General features: G+C 40.5%; 1 protein-coding gene across 3 annotated transcripts in view; it reads right to left on the minus strand.

Annotated features, from left to right (window-relative positions):
• RCOR1 (REST corepressor 1) overlaps window positions 1–12,750 on the minus strand; it is a 137,824-nt gene that overhangs the window by 74,709 nt on the left and 50,365 nt on the right. The gene's annotated exons all lie outside the window — the stretch shown is intronic.

Below are 12,750 nucleotides of genomic sequence, written 5' to 3' on the forward strand. Positions count from 1 at the left end.
TTCGGAAGTAGAGTGCCAGGCCTTTCTTCAGAGGTACCTTTAGATGAACCTGAACTGCCAAACTTTCAGTAAAGAGACGAGCATGCTAAGTGTCTGCACTACCCAAACACAAGAAATACATATCAAAACTACAATGAGATACCACTTCACATCCACTAAGATGGCTATAATCAAAAAGATGGACAATGCCACGTGATGGTGAGGATACGGAGGAATTAGAACTTTTATACACTGCTGGTGGGAATGTAAAATGGTACAGCCAGTTTGGAAAACAGTCAGGCAGTTTCTCAAACAAATTAACATGGAGTTGCCATATGACTAGCAATTCCACTCCTAGGTATTTTCAAGAGATGTTCACACAAAAACCTGAATATGAATGTTAACAGCAGCATTATTCATAACAGTCAAAAAGTGGAAACACTCTGAATATTCATCAACTGATGAATGGGTAAACAAAATGTGGTACAGCCATATAATAGAATATGATTTGGCAATAAAAAGGAATGAAGTACTGATACACACTACAACATAGACGAATCCTGAAAACATTACACTAGGTGAAAGAAGCCAGACACAAAGGACTACATATTACATAATTCCACTTATATGAAATGTCCAGAGTAGACTGATCCAGAGACAGAAAACAGGCTGTTGGTTGCCTAGGGCTGGGCAGCTGCAGGGAAACAGGGGACTGCTAACAAGTACAAGCCTTCTTCATTAGGTGACAAAAATGTTCTCAACAGGTGGTGATGGCTCCACAACTCTGTAAATATACTAAAAACCATTGTATTGTATATTTAAATGGGTAAATCGTATGGCATGCAAATTCTATCTCAAAGGTATTAATTTTAAAAAAACCTCAGGAAAAAATTAATGGAGCATCATGTCCTCAACTTACTCCCAGAAGATCCGGGTAAGGGATCATATATACATATATATATCTATAATATCTATATATGAAGCCCACCACTTGTCTGTCAGTTTATTATACTGTGGTGGCTTGCATGTTGCTGTGATGCTAGAATCTGTGCCACCAGTATTTTAAATACCAGCAGAGTCACCCATGGTGGACAGGTTTCAGCAGAGCTTCCAGACTATGACGGACTAGGAAGCAGGACACGGTGGACTATTTCTGAAAAACAACTGGCCGGTGAAAACCTTATGAATAGGAGCGGAACACTATCTGATAAAGTGCTGGAAGATGAGCCCCTCAGGTTGGAAGGCACTCAAAATACGACTGGGGAAGAGCTGCCTCCTCAAAGTAGAGTTAATCTTGATGACCTGGATAGACCAAAGCTTTCAGAACTTTCATTTGCTGATGTGGTATGACTCAAAATGAGAAGAACAGCTACAAACATCTATTAGTAATCAGAACGTAGAATCTACGAAATATGAGTCAAGGAAAACTGGAAGCTGTCAAAAATGAAATGGAACATAAAAACAGCGATATCCTGGCATTGGTCAGCTGAAATGGATTGATACTGACCATTTTAAATCAGACAATCATATGGTCTCCTATGCCAGGAATGACTAGCTAAAGAACGGCAATGCATTCAACATCAAAAAGAACATTTCAAGATCTATCCTGAAGCACAATGCTGTCAGTGATAATATTCATAGGCCTACAAGAAAGACTAGTTAGTATAACTAGTATTCAAATTTACACACCAACCACTAATGCCAAAAATGAAGAAATTGAAGATTTTTACCAACTTCTCCAGTCTGAAATTGATGGAACACGCAATCAAGATGCACTGATAATTACCCGTGATTGGAACACGAAAGCTGGAAACAAAGAAGAATGAGTAGTTGGGAAACACGGCCTTGGTGACAGAAACGAGGACAGACAGCATGACAGAATTTTGCCAGGCCAACAACTTCTTCACTGTAAATACTTTTGTCAAGAACATAAATGACGGCTATACACAGGGACCTTGCCAGGTGAAATACACAGGAATCAAATCAACTACATCTGTGATAAGAGACAATGAAAAAGCTCAATATCATAAGAACAGGGCCACGGGGTGACTGCGGAACAGACCATCAGTTGCTCATAAGTAAGTTCAAGTTGAAGCTGAAGAAAACTGAAAGAAGTCCAGAAGAACCAACGTATGACCCTGAGTATATCCCACCTGAATTTAGAGACCATCTCAAGAATAAATCTGATGCACTGAACATTAATGACTGAAGACCAGATGAGTTGTGGAATTACATCAAGGACATCATATATGAAGAAAGCAAAAAGTCACTAAAAAGAGAAGAAAAAGAAGACCAAAATGGATGTCAGAAGACACCCTGAAACTTGCTCATGAACACACAGTAGCTAAAGTGAACAGAAGGAATAAAGTAAAAGAGGTGAACAGACAACTTCAAAGGGTGTCTTAAAAAGACAAACTATTCTAATGACATGTGCAAAGACTTGGAGTTAGAAAACCAAAATGGAAGAACATGTCAACATTTCTCAAGATGAAAAGAACTGAAGCAAAAATTCAAGCCTCAAGTTGCAATACTGAAGGATTCTATGGGCAAAATATTGAACAATGCAGGAAGCATCAAAAGAAGATGGCAGGAACACAGAGTCACTGTGCCAAAAAGAATTGCTGATGTTCAACCATTTCAGGAGGTAGCACATGATCAAGAACCGATGGTACTGAAGGAAGACGTCCAAACTGCACTGATGGCACTGGCGAAAAACAAAGCGCCAAGAATTGACGAAATACAAATTGAGATGTTTCAATAAACGAATGCAATCCTACTCATCTATGCCAAGAAATTTGGAAGACAGCTATCTAGCCAACCGACTGGAAGAGATCCATATTTGTGTCTATCCCAAAGAAAGGTGATTCAACAGAATGCAGAAATTATCAAACAATGTCATTATTATCACATTTAAGTAAAATTTTGAAGATAATGCAAAAAGAACTGCAGCAATACATACACAGGGAACTGCCAGAAATTCGAGCTGGATTCAGAAGAGGATGAGGAAGAAGGGATGTCACTGCTGATGTTAGATGGATCCTGGCTGAAAGTAGAGAACACCAGAAAGATACTTAACCTGTGTTTTATTGACTATGCGAAGGCATTCAGCTGTGTGGATCATAAAAAATTATGGATAATACTGCAAAGAATGGGAATTCAGAACACTTAATTGTGCTCATGGGGAACCTGTACTTAGACCAAGAGGCAGTCATTTGAACAGAACGACGGGATACTGAATGGTTTAAAGCCAAGAAAGGTGTGTGTCAGGGTTGCATTCTTCCACCATATTTTTTCAGTCTATATGCTGACCAAATAATCTGAGAAGCTGGACTATATGAAGAAGAACAGGGCAACAGGATTGGAGGAAAACTCATTAACAACCGAGATACGCAGATGACACAACCTGGCTTGCTGAAAGTGAAGAAGGACATGAAGTAAGACTACAGACTTCAGTATGGATTATACCTCTACATAAAGAAAACAAAAATCCTCACAACTGGACCAATAAGCAACAGCAGGGTAAATGGAGAAAATATTGAAGTTGTCAAGGATTTCATTTTACTTGGATCCACAATCAACACCCATGGCAACAGTTAAGAAATCAAATGACTCATTGAATTGGGCAAATTTGCTGCAAAAGGCCTCTTCAAAGTGTTAAAAAGCAAAAATGTCACTTTGAGGACTAACGTGCACCTGACCCAAGCCATGATATTTTCAATCACCACATATGCATGGGAAAGCTGGACAATGAATAAGGAAGACCGAAGAAGAACTGATGCCTCTGAATTATGGTGCTGGCAAAGAATACTGGATATGCCATGGACTGCCAAAAGAACTAACAAATCTGCCTTGGAAGATGTACAGCCAGAATGCTCCTTAGAAGGGAGGATGGCAAGATTTTGTCTCATGTACTTAGGATATGTTATCAGGAAGGATCATTCCCTGGAAAAAGACATCGTGCTTGGTAAATTAGAGGGTCATCAAAAAAGAGGAAGGCCCTCAACGAGATGGACTGACACAGTGGTTGCAACAACGAGCTCAAACACAGCAATGACTGAGAGGATGGTGCAGGACTGGCAGCACTTCGTTCCCTTGTATGCAGGGTTACTATGAGTTGGAATTGACTTGACGACACCTAACAATAATAACAATTCACAAAGAGGGACAATAAGGTTCTTCTTCCAAGCAAAAATGTCTTACATGCCAAAAAATGTCTTATCTTCACACTTCACATGGACAGTTTGGCATGGGATTCTGGACCAGAAGTAATGCTCCTACAATTCTGAGAGCACTGCTCCACTGTCACCTACATTCCCGTATTACTGAAAAGTCCAGTGCCGTATGACTTTCAATCCTTTTTTATGCAACTTGAATTTTTCTCCCTCTGGAAGATGCTGGAAGGTCTGAAATTCCACTATGATGTACCCTTTTTTTTTTTTTTTTTCCTTTCTTCCATTCATTGTGCTGGGCACTCAATGAGTTTGTTCAATCTGGAGACTTACATCCTTCAGCTCTGGAAAATTTTTAAGTATTAACCACCGTCCCCTCTCGATTTTCATCTTCTCTTTTCCTTCTCTCTGGAGTGCTTATTAATTCAGATTTTGGAGCTCCTGAAATGACTCATTAACTCTGATATTTTCCCTTCTATTTTGCTTTATATTCATCATCAATTATTAACATTATACTATAATCGCTTTAATTATTTCTCATTCTAATGCATGCACAAGCTCATGGTCTCAGTTTCAGTGTTTATATATATGCACATATATACGTACAAATACATACATGCACACAACCATCTGAAAAATGCAGACATCATGATACTTCTAAAACGCTTCAATACACATCTTCTAGGAATAAGAGCATTCTCCTACATAAATATAGTACCCTCACCACACTGAAGGAAAATTAGTATTATCACTTAATTTATAATCCATATTCACATTTCCATACTTCATCCTCCCACTTCGAACAATATTTTTCAATCAAGTATCCAATCAGGGCTCAGCAGTGACCATTCTCTTTCATCTGTCTTCGTCTACCACTTTCTGGAAGATTCTCCCAGTTTTCTACTGAATTTTTTTTTTTCTTGCTATTTTCCAAGAGTTCTTTCTTATTCTCTGAATGGTCTCCTTTTTTATACCATCTTATTTTTGTGTCATGAAGGAAACATCTTAGTTCTTCAAGCTTTTTGCTTTTTAATGTTTCCTTCTACAACTTGTATTTCCTTGTTTCTTCAAAGTTTCTTTATCTGTTTGTGTTATACTGTGAGAAGCTTTCTTCATGTTTTCTGATGATCCCTGACTATTCAGTCATAGTTAAGAAAGAAGTACTAATTAAAAAATAGGTTTTAGTTTCATGCTCACACATGGAGCTTATAAGGTGGCAAGGCTTCCCTGCAGGATGATCCAACAGGGATTTAGGTGTTTCACTAAGGACTATGGCTGGCCACAGTATCTCCCAACCCACATGATCTCCTTACAGTGTGACCACTGACACTCTCACCCTCTGGGACAAAGTCTATGTCTCCTCCCCTTGAACCTGGGCAAGCTTGTGATATGATATTATTTTCAAGATTAAATCATAAAAGGTAAAACAGACTCTGCTGGTTCTCCTGGGACACACACCTTTGGACACTAAGCCACCATGTCAGCAGAATTCCCTGAAGAAGATTAAATGCAAACTAACCACACAGAAAGACCTTCTGGAAAGGCCTTGGGACTACACAGAGAGCAGTGAGATATCCAGCCACTCCCCGAAGTTGCACATACTGCCTCAAGTGCCTCGCGCCCACTACTGTTCTAACTCCACCACCTAACTACAACCGCATAAGTGGCCTGAGCCAAAATCACCCAGCCAAGCTCTCCCCAAATTCCTGACCCACAGAAACATATAAAAAAAAGATTTTTTTTTTTTTTTCAGTTACTAAATTCTGGGGTCATTTGTTACGCAGCAAGAATAAGTAGGACAGATTTTGGCACCTGGAGGTGTGATGTTGCTGCAACAAAAACTTAGAACATGGCACAATGACTTCAAGGCTAGGTGGCAGGTGGAAACTGAAGGGTCTTGAGGAGGCTGTTAATGAAACCCCAAAGGGCCTCAACAAGGAGACTACAAATAAAGGCTTAAAGGAAAGTAAGAAAAATACTGCTGTACACTGGAGAAAAGGGAACCTTTGCTATGAAGTGATGGAAAATATGACCTACAGTAACATGGAAAACAGGAAGTGTATCTAATAAGCTCAATGATCTACCTAAGGAGATTTCTAGGCAGAATACTGAAAGCACCACCCAGCTTCCTCACACTGCCTATGATAAAACGAGAGGAGAGCAAGAGAAGCTAAGAAAACAAACGGTTAAAAATAAAAGAGCCAGGACTTGCTGGGTTTGAAAATAAAACTGTAAAATCCAACATGGGTCTAATCTCTAAAATTTTTATAAAACTTCAACGCCTCAAAAAAAGAAAAGACAAAGAGTCCAATCAAAAAATGGGCAAAGGATATATCCAGACGCTTCACCAAAGAAGACATTCAGGCTGATAAGAAATATTCACAATCATTAGCAATTCCCATTGCCATCAAGTCAATTCCGACTCACAGCGACCCCGTAGGACTGAGCAGAACTGGCCCATAGGGTTTCCAAGGAGCAGCTGGTGAATTTGAACTGTTGACCTTTCGGTTAGTAGCCGAACTCTTAACCACTGTGTCATCAGGGCTCCAAATTAAAAAATTAGAGAGGTGCAAATCAAAACTACAATGAAATACCATCTCATCCCACATTACTGGTACTAATTTAAAAAAAAACAGAAAATAACAAATGTTGGCAAGGTTGTAGGGAGATTGAACTCTTCTGCACTGCTAGTGGGAATGTAAAATGGTACGACCACTATGGAAAACGGTATGGTGCTTCCTCAAAAAGTTAGAAACAGAAACACCATATGATCCAACAATCCCACTCCTAGGTACATACCCTAAAGAAATAAGAGCCATAACACAAATAGACACACGCACGCCCATGTCCACTGCATCATTACTCGCAATAGCAAAAAGATGGAAACAACCTAAGTGTCTTAGTCATCTAGTGCTGCCGTAACAGAAATACCACAAGAGGATGGCTTTAACAAAGAGAAATTTATTTTCTCACAGTATAGCAGGTTACAAGTCCAAATTGAGGGCGTCGGTTCCAGGCGAAGGCTTTCTCTGTCTGCTCTCGAGGACGATCCCTGTCCTCAATCTTCCCCTGGTCGAGGAGCTTCTCAGGCGCAAGAACCCCATGTGCAAAGGATGCGCCCTGCTCCCGGTGCTGATTTCTTGGTGGTATGACGTCCCCCATTCTCTGCTTGCTTCCCTTTCATCTCTTGAGAGATAAAAGGTGGTGCAGGCCACCCCAGGGAAACTCCCTTTACCTTGGATCAGGGAGGTGACCTGGATAAGGGTGGTTACAATTTCACCCTAATCCTCTACACATAAAATTACAATCACAAAATGGAGGACAACCACACATGGCCTAACCAAGTTCATACACAGATTTTTGGGCGGACATAATTCAATCCATGACACTAAGTGTCTATCAACAGATGAATGGATTAACAGGCTGTAGTATACACACACCGGAATACTATGCAACAATAAAAAATAATGACAAATCCATGAAACATCTCACGACATGAATGAATTTGGAGCACATTATGCTGAGTGAAATAAGTCAATCACAAAAGGACAAATATTGTATGAGACCACTACCATAAAGTAACAACAAAAAGTTTACACACAGCAAACAAAAAAATTATTTGATGGTTACCAGGAATGGGAGGGGGAGGGAGGAAAATTACCAGACAGTAGACACACGATAATATTGAAAGGAAAGGCAATCCATAATATGGGAGAGGTCAGCACAACATGACCAAGGCAAGAGAGACCACTGAGGAATGCAGGAATAAAGGGCAACTACAGTCTTGGCGAAGAATATTGAATATATACCATGGACTTCCAGAAGAACTAATAAGTTTGTCTTGGAAGTACAGCCAGAATGCTACTATGTCATCTCACATACTTTGGACATGTTATCAGGAGGTACCAGTTCCTAGAGAAGGACATCATGCTTGGTAAGGTAGAGGGTTGGCAAAAAAGAGGAAGACCTTCAACGAGATGGACTGACACAGTGGCTGCAACAATGGGCTCAAACATAACAATTGTGAGGATGGCGCAGGACCGGGCAGTGTTTCATTCTGTTATACGTGGGGTCACTATGAGTAGGAACTGATTCAATGGCACCTAACAACGACAGCACAGGAACTACTACAGCACAGACAATCCTGCAACAATAGTATTAACAAACAATAATTTACAAATGGATATACAGGTACATATGCCAAGAGGTGTGGGAAGGTTTAAGGGAACACACCCACTGGCAGATATAGGTTTGGTGGTGGATATTTCCAAAAATATGAGCATAGATCGTCCTCACATATTAATATAAACAATAGAGCACACAAGTGGCACAGTCAGGGAAACCTCTTAGACAGAACCAAACACCTAGGATGAAGCTCCTAGGCTCCAAGGCAAAGGACCATAACCTCAGGGGGCTTCTACATCAATTGGCACAACAGAGTTCATAAAGACAACATTCCACATCATCCTGATAAGTAGCATCTGAGGTCCTGAAAGCTTGAGAGCAGCCATCTGAAATACAACTACTGATCTCTTCCAGTCTACAGCAAAGAAGAGTGAAAAAAACCAAAGACTCAAGGCAGCAATGAGTCCAAAGGACTAGTCAACCACATGAACCACAACCTACGCAACCCTGAGGCCAGAAGAACTAGATGGTGTCTGACTATCACTACCAACTGCTATGACTGGAACACAACAGAGGGTCTTAGAGCGGGAGAAAAATGTAGAACAAAAAATCAAATTCACAATAAAGACCAGACTTACTGGTCTGACAGAGACTGGAGAAACCTCCAAGACTATGGCCCTAAGACACCCTTCTAACCTGGAACTGAAGCCATTCTCGGAGACCATGTTCCAGTCAAACAATAGACAAGCCCATAAAAGAAACAATAACACCCAAAAAGTCTGCGCTCCTTAGATCAATTGTACGAGATCAAAAGGGCAGTATTTGCCCAAAAGAGAAGATAAGAAGGCAGAAGGGGTAAAAAAAAAAAAAAAAAAAAAGCAGGGCAGAAATGGAGAGAGTGCTGAAACACTGTGGGGACTGAAACCAAGGTCATGAAACCCTTTATGTACAAACTACAGAATGGGAACCTAACTTGCTCTGTAAACCTTCACCTAATGCACAATTAAAAAAAAAAAAGAATAAGAGGGCCAGCTCTGAGAACATTACAAAAGAAAGAATATATCAGTTCGCAAACGCTAATACAAACGTACCAAAAGCAAAAAGAATGGAAAAAAAAAGAAAACTGTATCTCATCCCCAGCTTCTCCAGACGTCAAAATGATTCTCAAAATAAGAAATGGCTACACGAGGAAAGGTCAAATTCAGGTTATAAATCTTTTTTAAACCTCAAAAAGACAAACTGCATCAGTGAACAAATGCCTCCTTTGCCATAAGACCAGAACTGGATGGTGTCCAGCTACCAGTACTGAATATTTTGGTTAAAGATTCTATAGAAAAATTCTGATCAAAACGGGGGAAACACAGAAGAGGATTTCAAATTCTCATGGAATCCAGACTTTCTGGATCCACTGAAGCGAGACGAACTCCTGAAACTATTGCCCTGAGATAATCTTTAAACTTTAAACCAAAAATATCCCCTGAGGTCTTAACACCAAACAACAGTTCAGCTTAATTAGTAAGGAATGTCTGCCTTGAGCGCTGCGCTCTTTCAGTCTCTATTTATATGGATCAAACTGACAACCGCAACTCAAAAGAGTATACAGGAAACTTAGGGGGCAGTGAGTTTATGTTAATAGAGGGAGAACAATTTAGAAGAGTGAGAATGGATGCAAAACTTGAAAAATGTCATCAATGTTACTGAATTGTACGTGTGGAAATTATGGAATTGGTGTATGTTCTCTTGCGTATATTCTCAACAACAAAAATAAAATAAATTATTCAAAAAAACAAACTCGGATAAATAAGGTTCCATACTGACCTTTCAAACAGACCAAGGGCCTTCTAAGACCTTAGGGGCTGCCTCTGAAGATACTCTCCATTCAACAATAGAGCTAAGAATATTAAGGGTGGCTGTCCCATAGCAGGTGCAACAAGGACCCCAAGGAAGTAAAGGACTCATCACAAAGAGACATGAGTGTGGCTTCTGTCTAATGGAACGGATTATGAATTGACACAGAGAGCCCAGAAATTTTTTAAAGGAATTGTACCACTTCTGCCTGAAAGAAACAAAACCAGTAAAAAATGAAGGGAGGCCTTTGTGCTTCTCAAAATACTGTGAGCATGCTAAAGACTGAGAAAACTACTTAGCTATAAACACCAGCCATTTCTTACAGAAAAAGAATGACTCAGGGGTGGAACAAAACTCTGAGAGCATGTCTTCAGATCTGGAGGAACCACACCTGAGCGGCCTTATCAGGCCACAACTGGGCCTGATTTAGATGACAAGATCCTGAACTTGGAACTAATGCCGTAACAGGATGAGACTGGGGGTGATGGGAGAGGGTATGAGTGTAATCTGCATGTAGGGAGGAAAGTGAATTATTGATCAAATACCAAAACTGGTAGAATGTGTTTTCCAAAGGACACCACAATTCTCATCCCACGTGCACTTACGATGTGACTTTGATTCAACTCCTATTGAGATTAGCAAGGTTCCCCTCCCCGTCACCCTGAAGCTGACGAGGCCTGTGACTATCACAGAGATGATGCAATATGATTTCCGACGCTAAGTCATAAAAGGAGATTTGGTTCTCCTGGAAGCCTGCACTGCCCTGTAAGCAGTCAGAGGCCACAATGCTATGAGAAGCACAGACTAGCCCAAGCTGAAAAACCACACGGAAGGCCCAGACCATAGGAAGAAGATGTTCAGCCAGCTGCTTCACACCCCGGCAGTTCCAGCTCCAGCCACCATCTAATTGCAACCTGATGAGAAACCCAAGCCAGCACTGTCCAGCTGCACCTTTCTTAAGCTCCTGGCCACCAGAAACCAAGAGAAATGATAAAATGACGGTTGCTTTAAGGCGACAGTAATGACAATAGTTGTTAGAAAGCAGTAACTAGAAATATAGGGTGATACACAATTTTCAAAGTCTGTAGATATTCACACCTGGATCTGTGTTCTCCCAAAGAGGAATTTCCCAGTCTGCCTAATGGGAATAAACCAGGCTGTGGGGATCTGGAATGCCCCTAGCAGGGCTTCGATTCTGTTCGTTCCAGATATGCAGATACACAAGTTTAAGAAGATCGTCAGGTAATTCTTACGTAGAATTAATTTTGAGAGCCACTGCCCTACTATTGGCTCTGAGAAGTGCACCCTAACCAGGAGCATTGGCATCGCCTAGGAACTTGTTAGAAATGCAAATTCTCAGCCAGAGTTCAAACCAGAACCAACTGGGATAGGGAAGAGGCCCTCTGGCCCTTTGTTACTGGGCTTTTGTGATGAAAGCCATACTTAAGGGATTTAAGGACTTCTTATGGAGACTTTTAGTCAGTCATTCGGTTTGGCCCCACACACAACAGGCCTACGCCTTTGGAGGTATCCAGTACTTCACTTCCTAGGCCTTTCTGAGTTTCTACAGCAGCAACAGGCATGCTTCTTACTATGACCGCCCCCGCAGGTTTCAGTTTTCTCAGTTCTGACAAGGTAATTACTATACATTAAACTATTTTTCAGTTTTTAAAACATTAGTGACATCTCCAGATTGCTGTACTGTTCATAGTATCCTGTTATCCAAGGCATCAAAACTCAATCTTTTTACCTTTCTTCCTTCCTGCCATCCCTATAAGGTTTATTCACATCCTTTCATATATAACCTTTTTTTCATTTCTAATGCTTAGTTCAGCCTTCATTACCAAGTTCAGAATACTACATCTTTAAAATAACCTTAACACCATTCCTCCACACTTCAATCCCTCCTATACTGTATCTCAGAATAATTTTCTGTCCATATTATGCTAGCAGACCCTAAGTGCTCAGCAAATTTAACTATTAGTATTACCATTAAAATCATCAGCACAAGACTTTATAAATATTATGTCTTAATAATTCACTTCATCTCACGTACTTTGGACATGTTATCAGAGGGATCAGTCCCTGGAGAAGGACAGCATGCTTGGTAAAGGGTCAGCGAAAAAGAGGAAGACCCTCAAGAGATGGACTGACAGACACAGTGGCTGCAACAATGGGCTCAAGCAAGGTAACAATTATGAAGATGGCGCAGGGCCCAGCAGTACATCATTCTGCTGTACACAGGGTTGCTATGAGTTGGAACTGACTTGACAGCACCTCATAACTAACAACAACCACCCCCACATGAGCCCTATGAGATAAATATGACCCCCACTTAACTAAAGCAGTCCTGGTGGTACAGTGGTTAAGCACTCAGCTGCTAATCGAAAGGTTCCAACCCATTTGCTGCTCCACAGGAGAAACATGTGGCAGTCTGCTTCCATAAAGATTTAAACCTTACAAGGCAGTTCTACTGTCCTAAGTCACTGTGAGTCGGAATCAACTCAATGGCAATGGGTTTCTGGGTTTTAACAAAGAAAATGCATTTAATAATTGTCTATGGAATTGAGTTGGCTCTCAATTTCCTCTTACCAAAAATCAATAACCTTACCCAGCTCTAAAAATTTTT

This window comes from Elephas maximus, chromosome 10, assembly GCF_024166365.1.
Source record: "Elephas maximus indicus isolate mEleMax1 chromosome 10, mEleMax1 primary haplotype, whole genome shotgun sequence".
Classification (NCBI taxonomy): domain Eukaryota; kingdom Metazoa; phylum Chordata; class Mammalia; order Proboscidea; family Elephantidae; genus Elephas; species Elephas maximus.